The following is a 15,732-nucleotide window of genomic DNA, read 5'->3' as shown; positions in this document are numbered from 1 at the left end:
GGAGTTCTGTAAACAATGTGATGTGTGTCAAAGGCAGGGGAATAACCGCGACAGGACCAAAGCAAAGTTGTGCCCTTTGCCTGTGATTGACACTCCGTTCAAATGCATAGGGGTGGATATTGTGGGACCTTTGCCCAAGGCCACAAAGAGGGGGAACAGGTTCATTCTAACAATTGTGGACCATGCCACAAGGTATCCTGAAGCCATACCCTTGACTAACATTGAAACGAACACAGTGGCCGATGCTTTGGTGGGGTATATGTCCAGGATGGGATTTGCCTCAGAGATAATCACAGATTTGGGCGCATCGTTCACATCAAAGCTCATGAAACGCTTATGGCAAATCTGTGGAATTAAGCACAAGGAAACCACTGCTTATCATCCTGAAAGTAATGGGTTAACTGAGAAGTTCAATGGGACTCTAATGCGCATGATTAGGGCTTACTTGGCAGAGAATCCGAACAATTGGGACCAGAAGCTGCAATCCCTTTTGTTTGCTTATCGATCAGTGCCACAAGCCAGCACCGGGTTTAGTCCATTTGAACTTTTATTTGGGAGAAGGGTGAAAGGGCCCCTTGATTTGATCAAACAAAATTGGGAGCAGATCACCCAGGATGACCCACAAGACGTTGTGACATACATAGACACCTTGATGAATGACCTAAGGAGAAATCTAGAGCTGGCAGCAGAAAACCTGCAAGCTCAGAAGGTCAGACAGAAAACATGGTATGACCACAAAGCTAGAGAGAGGCGCTTTGACCCAGGGGAGGAAGTGCTTTGGCTTAGGCCCTGCAGAGAGAACAAACTGCAGCTCAAATGGGCAGGACCATATAGGGTCATTTCCAAGATGTCAGACCTGAACTACCTAATAGAGCAGGAGGAGAACCAGGCAAGGAGGGTGGTTCATGTGAATGCCCTAAAACCCTACTACAGAGGGGAACAGAGGGTTCTATTTGCTATAAAAGCAGCTGAGAGTGAGGAAGCTGAATTAACCTTCTGGGAGGGTAGAGGGGAAGTAAAATACAACCCAGAGGAGGTAAAGATCAGTCCTGCACTCACCCAAGACCAGCAGCAAGAACTAAAAATGCTGCTTAGTAAATATCAACAGGTGTTTTCCAACAAGCCGGGGATAGTGAAGGGAGTGATGCATCGGATCCACACAGGGGATGCACCCCCGCAGGCAGTATCCCCATACCGAGTAACGGGACCCTATAGGGACAAGGTGCGGAAGGAGCTGGACGAGATGCTGAGGGAGAACATAATCGTCCCCTCTTCTAGTCCTTGGTCCTCTCCGATAGTCCTTGTGGACAAGCCTGATGGGAGCATTAGGTTTTGTGTTGATTACAGGAAATTAAACCGTGTAACCACTCCTGATGCCTACCCAATGCCCAGGCTAGACAACCTGATTGAAACCATAGGGGGTTGTCGGTTCATCTCATCATTGGACCTGGTAAAGGGATATTGGCAATTAAGAATTGATCCCAGGGATCAAGAAAAGACTGCCTTTTGCAGCCCTTTTGGTCTCTATGAGTTTCAAGTCCTGAGCTTTGGTCTCAGAAATGCACCAGCCACATTCCAAAGGCTGATGGACCAGACCTTGGCAGGGCTCAGTGACTTTACAGTGGCCTACATTGACGACATAGGGATCTTCAGTAATACCTGGGAAGATCACCTAATACACCTGGAGTTAGTGCTGCAGAGGTTAAGTGCAGCAGGGCTAACAGTAAAGGCCAGCAAGTGTCAGCTGGGTAGCCCAGAAATAAAATACTTGGGTCACATGGTAGGGGGAGGAGTGATAAAACCCCTGGAGGCCAAAATAGAAGCTGTTCGTGATTGGCCTAGACCCAACAACAAGAAAAAGGTCAAATCATTTCTTGGGTTGGTGGGCTACTACAGAAAGTTCATCCCGAGGTTTAGCGAGATTGCGGCTCCGCTGACCGATCTGACGAGGAAGAAGGCTGATGACCGCATCCCGTGGACCAGCGACTGTGAGGAGGCGTTCCAGAGGTTGAAGCAGGCGCTCATCAACTATCCAGTCCTGCGGGCTCCAGACTTCGACCGGGAGTTCATCATCTACACCGATGCGTCTAACAGCGGGGTAGGAGCAGTTCTGTGCCAGGAGGATGAGAAAGGTGACCAGCATCCAGTGTCCTACCTGAGTAGGAAACTTCAAAAAGGTGAGAGACATTTGGCAACCGTGGAGAAGGAGTGTTTGGCCATAGTCTACGCGATCCAGAAGGCCAAGCCTTACATCTGGGGAAGACATTTTATTCTGTGTACTGACCATTCACCATTGCAATGGTTAAAGACAATGAAAACTCACAATAGCAAACTTATGAGGTGGGCTTTAAACCTACAGGACTATGACTTTGAAGTGAAGGTGGTCAGAGGGTCAGTGAACTGTGTTGCTGACGCCTTATCAAGAAGACCCGAAGAATGAAGACGGCGAAAGAACATGGACTATGTGTATATAATGATGACAAAAGGTTAAATGTACCTGGTTTTGAATTTGGTTTGTAAGAATAAAGGTAAATTAATGTAATGTATATGGTAAATGTTTAAATGCCTATTTGCTATGGTTAACTTAGAGTAAGTATAAGTAAGTATTATATGGTATGTATAACTGTTGTTGTGTATTTTATACAGGTTGTTTTTTGGTGAAAAGCACCTTAGCTTTCCCCCTACAAAACAACTTATAAAGAGGGGAGGTGTTACATGCAGCACTGATGTTACCTGTCTGTCATGGGTTTGGAGGGAAAGTTCCAGCCTATGGGGAGTGGAAGGCGGGACATCAGGAGGAGGGGCTGTACTGTATAAATATGTGATGCCTGTGTGGTGAAGGAGAGACACTGTGAGACACTGGGATGTGACGAAGCAGCAGCTGGGAAGAAGAAGCTGTTGTGGGAGTCTGTGTGTCAGACAGGGTACTACTGTGTGTCAGAGTACCAACCTGATAGGTTCAGGTGTCTGTTGGTTAGCCAGAACTGATAGGTTCAGGGTCTGTGCTTCAAGTTAAGGGTTCTGGGTGAACCAAACTGTATGCTTGTATGAGTGAGAATAAGCCACGTTACTTTATCCTATTCACCTGATTGTTTATTTTTCCCTGTGTGTATTTTAAATAAACCTTATTCTTTTTATTGTTTAAAAATCCATCCCTGGTCTGTGTGACTTCTTACAGGGAATGGTTGGTGGCAGCTTAGTGTAACTGTGTGACATATCCCAGTAGGTCTGGGTTTGTCACAGACATCACTTGTTTCTGGACTGCTGTTCCTGTCAAGCAGGAGACACCATCAATGTGACAAACCCAGACCTACTGGGATATGTCACACAGTTACACTAAGCTGCCACCAACCATTCCCTGTAAGAAGTCACACAGACCAGGGATGGATTTTTAAACAATAAAAAGAATAAGGTTTATTTAAATACACACACAGGAAAATAAAACAATCAGGTGAATAAGGTAAAGTAACGTGGCTTATTCTCACTCATACAAGCATACAGTTTGGTTCACCCAGAACCCCCAACTTGAAGCACAGACCCTGAACCTATCAGTTCTGGCTAACCAACAGACACCTGAACCTATCAGGTTGGTACTCTGACACACAGTAGTACCCTGTCTGACACACAGACTCCCACAACAGCTTCTTCTTCCCAGCTGCTGCTTCGTCACATCCCAGTGCCTCTCAGCATCTCTCCACATATATATACAGTACAGCCCCTCCTCCTGATGTCCCGCCTTCCACTCCCCATAGGATGGAACTTTCCCTCCAAACCCATGACAGACAGGTAACATCAGTGCTGTATGTAACACCTCCCCTCTTTATAAGTTGTTTTGTAGGGGGAAAGCTAACGTGCTTTTCACCAAAAAAACAACCTGTATAAAACACACAACAACAGTTATACATACCATATTATACTTACTCATACTTACATTCTAGGTTAAACCATAGCAAATAGGCATTTAAACATTTACCATATACCTTACATCAATTTACCTTTATTCATACAAACCAAATTCAAAACCAGGTACATTTAACTTTTGTCATCATTATATACACATAGTCCATGTTCTTTCGCCGTCTTCATTCTTCAGGTCTTCTTGATAAGGCGTCAGCAACACAGTTCACTGACCCTCTGACCACCTTCACTTCAAAGTCATAGTCCTGTAGGTTTAAAGCCCACCTCATAAGTTTGCTATTGTGGGTTCTCATTGTCTTTAACCATTGCAGTGGTGAATGGTCAGTGCACAGAACAAAATGTCTTCCCCAGATGTAAGGCTTGGCCTTCTGGATCGCGTAGACTATGGCCAAACACTCCTTCTCCACGGTTGCCAAATGTCTCTCACCTTTTTGAAGTTTCCTACTCAGGTAGGACACTGGATGCTGGTCACCATTCTCATCCTCCTGGCACAGAACTGGGAGGTCTGTCTTCACGGCCCGGTCAGGGTCAAGCCACGGACTGGCAATGGGCCGCGGACCGGGGGTTGACGACCTCTGCTCTAGGACTATACAACTTGCCCAAGATCACATAGTCTGGCTTTTCTCGTACAAAACACAGTAGAGAATCCAACCCCCAACCTTTACTGGCAGGTACCCATTTCACTGAGCAATCAAGCCAGTTAAACGGAGTGGTGGGGCCGCTAGGGGACATATAAAGCCGATTCTGATTACAATACATTGGTTACCAGTTGCTGTCCGGGCCCAATTCAAAGTGTTTGTTTTGATATATAAAGCCCTAAACAGCTTGGGCCCTGGATACCTGAAGGACTGCCTCCTTCCATATGTGCCTACCCAGCAGTTAAGATCTAGCCAGGGGGCCCTTTTGAAAGAGCCGTGAGGGATGTAAGAGGGATGGCTTGTAGACAAAGGGCCTTTTCAGCAGCTGCCCCCAGACTATGGAATGCCCTCCTGACTGAGATTCGTCTGGCGCCGACGCTGATGACATTTCGGCGTCAGGTCAAAACCTTCCTGTTCCAGAAGGATTTTAATTGAAATAATATCAACTATGGGTCCTAATGGCAATTTTTAGAGTATCTATTTTTATTGTATTTTAATTGTTTTATCTTTTTATTGTATTTTAATTGTTGTAAGCCGCCCAGAGACCTTTCGGTAGAGTGGGTGGCATACAAGTTAAATAAATAAATAAAATTAAATAAATAGTAAGAGTGTTATTTTTAAAAAAAACACAATTCAATGTATTTTTAACACAAACAACCTCATAGCAAGGCATTCCTCTTTTTCTCAAATATAGAATGGAATACCTCTTCTATGACTCTGCCTGTTGTAACAGATTAGCATTTATGAAGAAAAAAGCATTTGGTGCTAAACAGGAAACAAATGATGATAATTCATCAATTACTCCAATTAACCTTGCTTCTAGAAGTATAAAAACAAAACAAAAGGAGAGCTGTTCTCAAGTATAATCAGAGCATCTATGTGGGGTAACAGTATGTTACCAGTCCTAAACTTTTCCTCCATGAAGGAGCTATCCCCTTTTGAAATTTTAATTTGTTCAACTATATACTCCTTTAGTCATATAGGCTGAAATCCTATTATTTAGTGTAATAAGTTACACAAGAGTAGACCCATTGAACCAATGAGGATTTAGTGAGCCAACTTCTTATATTCCATTGATTCAAATATGTATACTTTAGATATCTCTTGCAATGATAAAGTAAGTTGCATCCAGAGACAAACAAACCATACTGGCTCTCTCCATTCTATCAACATTCCTCACATTTTGGATCTGACAATGGACAAACTATGTTAAACCAAAATGTTTTTTAAAAAATGGAATGGACTCAATGGAAGCGGCCAGTATCCTGTCTCATCACAGAAGTGAGTACACCACCTCATATTTCATAAATATTTTAGTATATCTTTTCATGTGACAACACTGAACAAATGAGACTTGGCTACAAGTAAAGCAAAGCAAAGCAAAGAGTGCTGCTTATATACCGCCCCACAGTGCCTCAAGTACTCGCTGGGCAGTTCACAGTGAGTATACAGCTTGTATAACAGTGTAAATGTGCTGTCCCCTCAAAATAATGCAACACATAGCCATTAATGTCTGACCCACTGACAACAAAAGTGAGTACACCCCCAAATGACAATGTCCAAATTGGGCACAAAGTGTCAATATTCTGTGTGGCCACCATTCTTTTCCAGCACTGCCTTAACCCTCTTGATCATGGAGTTCACCAGAGCCTCACAGGTTGCCACTGGAGTCCTCTTCCACTCCTCCATGATGACATCACAGAGCTGGTGGATGTTAGAGACCTTGCAGACCTCTGCCTCCCATTTCAGGATGCCCCACAGATGCTCAATAAGGTTTAGGTCTGGAGACATCCTTGGCCAGTCCATCCACTTTAACCTCAGCTTCTTTAGCAAGGCAGTGGTCGTTTTGGAGGTGTGCTTGGGGTCGTTATCATGTTGGAATACTGCCCTGTGGCCCAGTCTCCAAAGGGAAGGGATCATGCTGTGCTTCAGTATGTCACAGTGCATGTTGGAATTCATGGTTCCCCAATGAACTGTAGCTCCCCAGTGCTGGCAGCACTCATGCAGTTCCAGACCATGATACTCCCACCATGTTTCACTGTAGGCACGACATACTTGCCTTTGTACTCCTCACCTGGTTGCCACCACACAATCTTGACACCATAGACACAATACTCAAGGTGAGGCCTAACCAGTGCTGAATAGAGGGGGACTAGCACCTCGCAGTATTTGGAAACTATACTTCTATTAATGCTGCCTAAAATAGCATTTGTCTTTTTTGTAACCACATCGCACTGTTGGCTCCTATTTAGCTTGTGGTCTACGACAATTCCAAGATCCCTCTTGCTCTTAGTTTTGCTGAGCTAGGTATCCATCATCTTATAACTGTGCAATTGGTTTGTTTTTCTGAGGTGCAGTACTTTGGACTTATCCCTGTTGAGTTTCATTCTGTTGCTTTTGGCCCAGTGCTCCCTATCAAGGTCAAAACTTTGAATTTTGTTTCTGTCTTCTAGGGTATTAGCTATTCTGCCCAATTTTATATCTTCTGCAAATTTGACAAGCATTCTCTGCACTCCCTCATCCAAGGCATTGATAAAGATATTGAAGCACACTGGGCCCACAACTGAGTCTTGGGGTACCCCACTTGTGACCTCCTCCCAGTTAGAGAAGGACCCATTAATCATCACACTCTGAGTACGATTCTGTAGCCAACTGTGTATCCACCTGACACGTGATCTATCCAGCCCACACCAAAGTTACTGGAACTGGAGCAGCTTGAGCATGCCATTTATGAGGGGTTTTTATGGGGCTTCGGTACCAAAGGGAGAGAAACACCCTCATCCTCCGAGGTCTGATCATAATAGTAGCCAGACCGGTACCGAGGAGGTAAGGGGGACTCTGAAGAATTCGAAGGGTAGTAGTATACATACTGAAGGCACTTGGGTTCGGCGTAACGTTCGGTATCATGATGCCAGTACCCACGTGGATGATGCCGATATTTTCTAGGCTGTGGTTCATAGTAAGCTGGAGGCTCATAAATGGTGACTCGCTTGAGCCGGTGTTGTTGAGCCCAAGACTTCCACGATACCGACAGTCCCTAACATCTCAGAGTTTGTGAGAGAGCGGTATCGGAATGGCCAGTGTCCTCAATGTGGTGGAATTTAGCTCTCATCTTCTTCAAAGGCACTAGATCAGCACAGACAGATGCAGATTCAGACTCATACCAGGACACAGAGCAACTCAGAAATCTGGGGCTCGAACAGGCCAAATAAGGCACTACAATTACCTCAGCCAATATGTCCACCCAGGAGGGAGATTGAGCCAACAGAGGAGAAGGCAGTTGTCCGGATGGAGGCAGAATGGTTTCATCGTCAGTATCAAGATCGATAAGTGGTTGGTCCTACATGGGAGGGTGTTGTACCGGTGGCTGAGCATCGATGGAAGACTTCGGTTTCTTTGATTTGGTACCAACCGGTTTCAGAGTGGATATCAGTGTCAGAGTCGGTTGAGATTCCGATCCCAAGGACTTAGTCTTAGGCCTTTTTGGCTTAGATTTAGGTGTTGGCAACAGAGAGTTGGTAGCAGAAGGGACAGGTGGTGGTTGTGAACCCTGAATCTCAACCATCTTGGATGGGGGAAGATGAGACTGCTCCCACAAGAAAGATTTAAAGTGCTGTTGGTGGAGTTTGATGGCTTGTTTGGTAAAATTTTTACAATGGGAGCAGGAGGCTGGTTGATGTGATTCTCCCAGACAAAACAGGCAAGAACCATGGCCATCAGACACAAGCAACTTATTTATGCATGAAGTGCACCTCTTAAACAGCCCTGTGGGGGCCATAAATGGTGAGAATAGAAAGGAAGGGGGCAGGGAAAATAGTGGAGGAAAGGGGGAAAAAGTCAATAAAATCAAATCTCACAAAAGAATAATGAAGAGAGTCTATTCTAAATAACAACGATTCAATTATTATTATGTTTCCTCAGGAAAAAGAACCAGATTGTGCGAATGGAGAGCTCAACAGAAGATGAGACCTCAGCGGTGGCAAAAAGGAACTGAGGTAATCGCTAGGATGGGTGGACCACATGCGTTAATGGGGTGAGTCCTGGCGAATGCATATTTGAGCTCTAGAATATTCCGGAGACCTCTGCGCAGGCACAGATTAAACCCATTAGTGTGCATTCACAGAGATCACGAAGAAGAACCTTAGGCTACAGAGAAATAGAAGCTAAAAATGGGCTACTGTAATAGTTCCATCTTTTAAAAAATCTGTACATTTCAAAACATTGAGGTCCTGAGGTTAGTGAAAGCAATGCAAAGCCCTTATTCTGCTGAACAGTCAATACATTGACTGCAGATTTGAAGAATGCAGCCAAATAACAAAGAACATTTTAAAAAAAGGATTAGTACCAACATTTGCACATCTGTGTAAACTTGTGATGCGTATTTCCTCCCATTCACACATCCACACATTAAACAGTCAAATCTGTTATTATGTCCTTGAGTTAATTCCTGGAAATCTAAGTCACGAATATGCATCAGAACCTTAACTATATTCAGGAGCTGTTTTTCGTAACTGATTAAAAAAAAAAAGAATTAATCAGAATGAAAATCATTAATCTGGCATTCAATCTTTCACTAGCTTGGTTATGTCTCAGTGTGCCTGAATTATGGCAATGTTACTTAAGTTACTTATGTCGATACTGAGCTAATGTGAGTTCTTCACCAGTATCTCTCTTTGACTCCTGAGACAAGGAAAAAGGAAGCATTTCTTCTGTCCCCTCTTCTGGGTTCAGAATATTTTATGTAACAATAGTGTCTGGATACTGATGAAGGTTGTAGTTTTCAATAAAAATAAGAATTGAAGAGCATGGCTTGATGAATAATAAATGACAGTGAACACTGTGGTGAAAATAAAAGCCATGAAGTCAGTAGCTTTAACCTTAACAAATAAAAGCCTCACTTTCTGATGACATTTCACTCTTAAGAGTATTCACTTCAGGGCATTGCAAATTATTCTGATTTCACACCAATGCAAACTAAATCAAAGCTTGCTTTCACTTCCTGCCCTAAATCAGACAGCTAATTTAGGTGTTCAAGGTTGGATGGAAGTATTTCACACCTATTTAATTTGCAAAAATGCCTTGCAAACATATTGATATATACATGAAAAATAAACAATTAGACTCTGTATTCACTCTTTTCTCATTCCATGACTGTAACCATCTCCCTGTACTCTTGCTTGCAATATCTTCAGAATGTAAAATCTTGAAGATTTGTAACCTTGTATACTTAGACATTTGGGTAAAGTCAGAAATGACAGGCCAAATGTGGGTTTTAAGCCATACTGCTTCAGGTAACAACTTTTTAAAAGGAGCGTTCAGTTAGCATTCTAGTCTAGCACATTATTCCCATAGGGTCCAAGCAGGTGCCTGCAGGAAGCTTACAAGCTGAACATGAGTGCAACAGAACCTCTCTGGTCATGTTCCCATGCACCTGGTATTCAGAGGCATACTGCCATGGAAACTTCAGTTATGACAGAATCTTTATGAATACTGTATTAGACATCATAGCCTTGGCCCCATCAATTTGTCTAGTGCTATTTTAAAGCCATGCAGATGAGCTGTCATCATTACATCTTAAAAGGAGCCTTGTGACACATTAAGTTTGCAGTACTGCAGCCCAAATGCTGCTCACAACCTGGGTTCAATCCCAGATAGCCAGCTTGAACTTCAATCAGCCTTTACCACTCAATTTACCAAGGATCTTTCTATCCTTGGTAAATTGAGTATGCAGCTTGCTGGGGACACACGCAATGCGTAGCCTATATAACTGAATTATAAATCGGCCAGAGAGTACTTTAAGCACTATGGGGCAATATATAAGCAGTGTGCTTTGCTTTTTTTTTGCTTATCTTTATATCTTTTCACACTGAGTCCCGATATGTGCTGGACAAAGTACTTCCATTCATCAGTGCTTAGTCTCCCATGGTTTAGATTCCTTGGATGAGTTTTAGTTTCTGGTATCATAAAACAAGAATGAAGGCTTTCTTTTTCCATTTTGTTCATATTATATTTGGTTTTTTATATATATAAACCACAATCATTTCTCTTTTCATTTGTCTTTTTTCAAATCCAGACTGCTCTAAACCCTTTCAAAAGGTGTGATACTGTCTCCAAACAGGTCTGGTGGGCAGTTGCTCCAGCCCTTTGAACATCTCTAAGTCCCTTGTTTGTACCTTTTTGCAAGTGTGCAATATCCTTTCACTTGAATCCTGTGGCCTGGATTGCTCACAGTATTCAAAACATGGATCTTGCTTTAGATTTGTTTAAAGACAAATCCAGATACAGTCAACCCTCGACTTATAAACTTAATCCATTCCAGAAGGAAGTTTGTAAGTTGAAAAGTTCGTAAGTTGAATCAGCATTTCCCACAGGAATGCATTGAAAGCCAATTAATCCATTCCAGCTGCTTTTGGTTCTTAGGCCGAGGGGTGGTTTGTACTGTAACTCAAACTAATGTAAAGCCGGTTAATCTGGTCCTACAAGTAGGGGCAGAAATTTTTTTATTTTTTTCCTTTTAACCTAAGATGACTTAGGTTAAAAAAAAGAAAGGAAGGAAGGAGGGTACAGACACCTTTTCAACAGAACACCTTGAAAAGTACCTTTTCAATCAAGACAAGCCAATACAAGCACCTTTGGGGAGAAAGGGGGGCAGCAAAGGAGGGAGGGAACACACCTAAAAATCCCAAAATATTTTTTTTTAAAAAGCAAAAAAATAAAAATACAGTCCATACAGCACTGTACCAGGCAATACCAGGCAGTCTGAAGACTGTCTCCAAATCCACTCTCAAAATGCTGGCAAGAGCGACGAAACAGACAGGCACCCTCTTCACTGGCCAATGGTTAACTGAAAGTTCAAATTTTGCACTTTCCCCACCTCCCGCATGTTTTTTCGGCTCATAACTTGAATCTGCTCCACCAGAAAGGTTAAAGGGCCATTTCCCTGCCCTAGACGGGGTTACACTCCCTCTAAATGACAGTAGCTTGGGGTTGCTCCTTGACCCGGGTCTGACCTTGGAAGCCCAGGTGGACTCGGTGTCCAGGGCTGCCTCTTACAGCTGCAGAGAACATATCAACTTCACCCTTACCTGGATGAGCGGAGCCTGGCAACAGTCGCACATGCACTGGTAACTACCAGACTAGACTACCACAATGCGCAATACATGGGACAGCCTTTGAAGATGGTCCGGAGACTGCAACTGGCACAGACCTGGGCTGCACAGCTGGTAAGTGGCGCCACTACACGGACTCATATCACACCGGTTCTGAAAAATTTACACTGGCTGCCGGTTGCTGCTCGGGCCCAATTCAAAGTGCTTACTTTGACATATAAAGCCCTAAATGGCTTAGGACCTGGTTACCTAAAGGACCACATTCTTCCATACAAGCCTGCCCATCCTCTAAGATCAGGCCAGGAGGCCCTTCTGAAGGTGCCATCCCTGAAAGAGGTAAGGGGGATGGCATGTCGAAATAGGGCCTTCTCGGATGCTGCCCCCCAACTTTAGAAGTAAGGATCCCTGGGATTAGCAATAACAACATTCAGATAAATGTATGGGAAAGCAAAAAGTTCCCCTGCCATAATATTCATTCTCAGTCCAGGCATGGCTCAGCCTACCCCATTCTTCAATGTCCCTAACTATCTATATAATATTTTAAGGGAGCTAGAAGGGAAATTGTGAGGTAGACACAAAGCCCATTATATATATAAGTCTGGAGTAAGGATTATAAAAGCAGGGATAATTGGCATTCACTATTTATTTTGAACCTTTTAAAAAAAGGTAACTGTGTGATCTATGGATGTAAACAAAATTGAGGAATGAGAAATATTTTATTAAATTATTGAATCACAATAATATATTCTGAATGTAGTTAAATAACTTTAACTATAATCCATTACGGAACCTGTATTTAAGCTCTGTTTCTTCTTTATGAAGTCATGCTGTGCACTTAGGCCCTGTGACTATGCAGTGTGCAGGGACTTTCCAACCCACTGGGCAGTAACACTTTTGTAAAAACAGAATCTTTTTGAAAGCAACACAACTATAGCCTGCCCTCCCTCATAAATCTCCTATAGGGCTGTGGATATCAGTTGCATTTGCCTAACCAGAATGAATAGAATTATTTGAAAAGGAGTGGAAAAAAAAATTCTCCTTTGCTGAAGATTTGAGAAGTAGTTTTAAAGTCTCACCTATGTTGCTCCTGGAAAGCGTTGTTTAGCCTCTAATGGTTTATATGTCCCATGTATCTTTTATTGGCCAAGCTTGTCCTATAAGAAAAGGATATTCAATTAATGCAGAAGTCAATAAAACACAATCACATTAGATAAACCATTTATTAAAACACACCATCCTGATGAATACATTTACTCTAATTGCATGCTTAATTTGATGTACATTAGTACTAATGAAAAGCTTTTAGTGTCTACTGAAGCAGTCACTTCCTCATAACCTGCTTCATCAACCTTTGTGTTGGCTCACATGTCTTTAGACTATATATCCAAAACCACATTTTGATATCTGGCTAGAACCACTTGCAATCTGTACCATCAAATAACATGAAAAACAAAATGGGAAAATACAGATTTACAAATGAAATCATTCACACACATACACATGCATACACTTTTCACTGAACAAAGTGTTGACTTCTGACATGGGGTTTAATCAACTTTACAGCTCTTAGTAGCCACAGACAGGAGAATATTTTTCAAACTCTATTTCTTCTCTATAAATTGTGACTAAAACAAGTAACATATCAGAAATTTCTGTTATGTACATTTTACTGAAGTGCTTAGTTTATTTGAACAGTTCTTGTAAACAGGCTGGAACATGATAAATATTAAGTATTCTACCCATGTTGCAAATAATGTTACAACATTAAAAATATTAAAATTGTCACAATCCATCAGAAAGCAATGGGATAATAATCTGCCATATATATGAGAACAATCACACATAACCATGAATATTTCATTACATTTCCACCTTGTTTTATCTAATTCACTATATTAACTGTAAATTTCAACTAAATTTACAAGAAAGATAAACATTACCTAAGCATTGTTTCTATAGGCTCCAGTAATTATATTACTGAATATACCCAGATTATTCACAGATTTATTAGATCATTTTCCTTTTTATGATTGTTCTCAGTTAACTCAGTTAACTGCTTGGCTATAAATGACAGCTTAAACATCAAAATATTCATTTTCAAATATCTCCTCGCAAAATTTGAAGGAAGCAGGAAAAAAGGAAGACTAAGTATGAGATGGATTGACTCAGTAAAGAGAGTCATGAACTTGATTTTGCAAGACTTGAGCAGAGCGGTTAATGACATGTGTTTTTGGACATCATCCATTCAAAGAGTTGGCATAACTCAGAAGTGACTTAATGGCATATAGCAACAACATCTGTATGTACCTTAAAATTGTGTTTTCCTTTAATAACAGGAAACATTACTATGGCTATAAACTTAATTGCAGTCCCTTGAAGTGTGCCTCACTCAATTTGGTGACCAACATTCTATATTCTATTCACTTTTTACCCCATGTAAATCATATGCACTGCTCTTTTGCTTCTGGCATTTCTGCATCCCCTTGCAAATGTGGAAGTTCCATTGACTCTAACAGCCTACTCTAGTGTGACTCAAACACACACACACACACACACACACACACACATACACATTTTATTTTCCATTTTTAATATAAAAGCTTGCCTCTTACAACACCACAACTCTCCCCCCCCCCCCGTGACTTCATTGACCATAGGTTTTGGTTCCAATAAAAAGCTGCTGTCATGGCAACCACGAGTGCAAAGAAACACTCTAGCATCACAGAAGGCTAACTAGGATGGTTACCCTGTGCCGTCAATTTAAAAACAACCAACTACCCTGCGATACTCAGAGACTAAAAATTCTTCCTGCCTAGAAAATATGGCAATGCAAGTTCAAAAATGACACATAATCTAAAATATTTCTTCAAATAAACAAATAAAATACAAAGATTACTACTTCCTCAGTTTTATAAGTGAATGCAAATCGATTCTGACAGCATGGTCCTCCCAGGGGTTTCTAGGCATAAAGCACTCAGAAGTGGTTACCGGCCTCTCCTTCCAGTGATGCTGTGGGATGATGCAGCTTGCCAAGGCTGCATAAACAGCATCAGCCACAAATGCTACAGGTGACCTGTGCTGGTCCCTCTCTTGGAAGGCGCAATGGGGATTTGAATTGCTAGCTCTAAATCCACAGCCAGGTGCTCCAATATTCATACTCATAAAAACACGAGAATCAGTGTTGATCAAGTAGGGGGAGGGGAAGTAAATTTTATAGTAGACCAAAACCTAGGACTAATTCAAATATTAACGACACTTTAGCTGGTTCTTATTATGGCATTTACCTATCATGGATGTTGATTAGAGATGGGCAAGAATTGCTTTGTGCTGGGTCATCATGAGTCCCCACCCTATAGCTGGCTCCCCCCACTTACCAGCTGGTATGTGCTGTTCATCTCCCTCCTCTTCATCTGACTGTCCAGGACGAGTGTGTGCTTCCCTCCTCCACCTTCGCTGGCAGCCACCCACTCAACAGCACCACTGCAGGAATCTCTGCCACATCTTCTAGTTTGAGTGGACAGCTGCCAGAGGAGGCAGAGGAGGGAATCACACACTCCTCCTGTGACTGGATGGTTGTGTGAAGAGGAGGAGATGAGCAGTGCAAGCTGGCTAATGAATGGAGGAGCTGGCCAGGGAGTGGGGGAAGGGAACACGAGGAACCTGTGGTGCTCCACCAATGACTCGCAATGACCTAGCATGAAACAATTCATGGCCATCTCTAATATTGATGTTATTTCTTTAAAGAAACATAAACTTTAAAGTGTGGGGAGAGAAAGAATGAGAGAATGTGAAAGAGAAACATGGTATGCTTAATTATTCAGTACATGGTGTGGTGCAGGGCCGGACTGGCCATCTGGCAATTCTGGCAAATGCCAGAAGGGCCGATGGTCAGAAGGGCCGGTTCTTGCCTCAGCGCAGGGCCAGGCTGAGCCCCCCTCCCCAAAAGAGAGCGAGCGAGCGAGAGAGCGAAAGGGAGCCTTCCCTCCCCGCCCCCTTGCCTTGCCTTGCCTTCCCTCCTCCTCTTCCTCCTCCTTCCTCCTCCTTCCGCCCCTCCAGCTGGGGTGTCC

General features: G+C 42.7%; 1 protein-coding gene across 1 annotated transcript in view; it reads right to left on the bottom strand.

Annotated features, from left to right (window-relative positions):
• The window catches only part of TSPAN18 (tetraspanin 18), a 220,830-nt gene that overhangs the window by 49,944 nt on the left and 155,154 nt on the right, over positions 1-15,732 (bottom strand). Inside the window, exon 3 of the mRNA XM_020798348.3 lies at positions 12,742-12,819. The gene's annotated coding sequence lies outside the window, so the exon portion shown is untranslated. The remainder of the gene's footprint in view (positions 1-12,741; positions 12,820-15,732) is intronic.

Source organism: Pogona vitticeps, chromosome 1, assembly GCF_051106095.1.
Source record: "Pogona vitticeps strain Pit_001003342236 chromosome 1, PviZW2.1, whole genome shotgun sequence".
Classification (NCBI taxonomy): Eukaryota; Metazoa; Chordata; class Lepidosauria; order Squamata; family Agamidae; genus Pogona; species Pogona vitticeps.
Note: the sequence above shows the minus strand (reverse complement) of the source record. Positions and strands in the feature narration are given on the sequence as shown.